We start from the raw sequence: 1,624 nt of genomic DNA, 5'->3' as shown, positions 1-1,624 counted from the left end.
CTCTGTGGGAGCGTACCGGTCTGTGGGAGGGAATCTGTGGTAGAAGGCGTGCCTCTGCTTGGGTTGTTTGTAGATTGGAAGCAGAGAATAAAGACTTGTTAGAAATGCATCGTCTCAAGCGCCATTATTCTCCGGACTTAACAGAATTATTTGAAGGAATTACACAAAATCCGGAGGAGTGACAGCATCCCACCCTTGCATGCTCAGAGATGCCCGTTTGGGAGATTTGCATCAGGAAACCGGGTGCAGTTGTGCAGGGCCAGTCCCAGCTCACGAGGCTCCCTCCCTTCACACCTACCACAACTGATCTGGGGAAGGAGAGCTGATGCAACTGGGAGCAGCCGGAGAAACAGCAACTGCTGAGGAAAGGCGAAGACGATGGGATTATTTAGCTCTCTGCTCCAACCGGGCACATCCTCAGAGTTTGCCCAGCCAGGTACCTGTGGAGGGAGAGCGGGATGACCAGCAGGGCATAAACAAAGGAGCATTACCCCACTCGCTATGCGCAGATCCAGGGAAAGGACCACGGCCCCTTTCTCAAGCACCCACAGTGGGGAGGGGAGTATTCAGCTTGGAAAGAGGGCCGAGGCGTCCTATGGGTCAGGAGACCCTCCTAGTTGCTTCTGCCAGGTGGGGAGCAGAGGGACAGGTTCCGATCTGCACAGTCCACAACTACAAGGGCCTCAAAACAAGGTCACAATAAGGGATCACTACCCACCACTGCTGAGATCAGATTTGAGGGACCGATTGCAGATAGCTCACATATTTACCCAGCTGGACCTCAGGAACGCTTATAAGCTCATTAGAGTCAAAGGAGGGAACGAGTATTTGACAGCCAGATGGCCCTCAATGGGCTAATCAGGAAATATAGAATAGAATAGAATAGAATAGAGTAGAGTAGAGTAGAGTAGAGTAGAGTAGAGTAGAATAGAATAGAATAGAATAGAATAGAATAGAATAGAATAGACCAAAATTGGATGCAGTATTCCAAGTGTGGCCTTACCAAGACCTTGTAAAGTGGTATTAACACTTCACGTGATCTTGATTCTATCCCTCTGTTAATGCAGCCTAGCACTGTGTTGGCCTTTTTGGCAGCTGCAGCACACTGCTGGCTCATATTTATGTGATTGTCCACTATGACTCCTCTCACAGTTGTTACTATTGAGCAAGGTACCCCCTATACCATACCTGTACATTTGGTTTTTCTTGCCTAAATGTAGAACCTTACTTTTTTCACCATTGAATTTCATTTTGTTAGATAGCGCCCAGTGTTCAAGTCTGTCCAGATCCTTCTGTATCTTAAGCCTGTCTTCTGGAGTGTTGGCTATTCCTGCCAGTTTGGTGTCGTCTGCAAATCTGATGAGTTCCCCATCTATCCCCTCGTCCAAATCATTGATGAAGATGTTGAAGAGCACTGGGCCCAGGACAGAGCCCTGGGGCACCCCACTGCACACTTCCCTCCACGTAGATGCGGTTCCATTGAGGACCACACGCTGAGTACGGCCGGCCAGCCATCTACGAATCCATCTGGTGGTGATGCTGTCTACCCCACATTTTGCTATCTTATCGAGTAGTAGGTGGTGGTCTACTTTGTCTGAAAGCATCATAGCATCAATGCATGGTC

The sequence above is a fragment of the Protobothrops mucrosquamatus genome, unplaced genomic scaffold, assembly GCF_001527695.2.
Source record: "Protobothrops mucrosquamatus isolate PMUCROS unplaced genomic scaffold, P.Mucros_1.0 scaffold3158, whole genome shotgun sequence".
NCBI classification, from domain to species: domain Eukaryota; kingdom Metazoa; phylum Chordata; class Lepidosauria; order Squamata; family Viperidae; genus Protobothrops; species Protobothrops mucrosquamatus.
Note: the sequence above shows the minus strand (reverse complement) of the source record.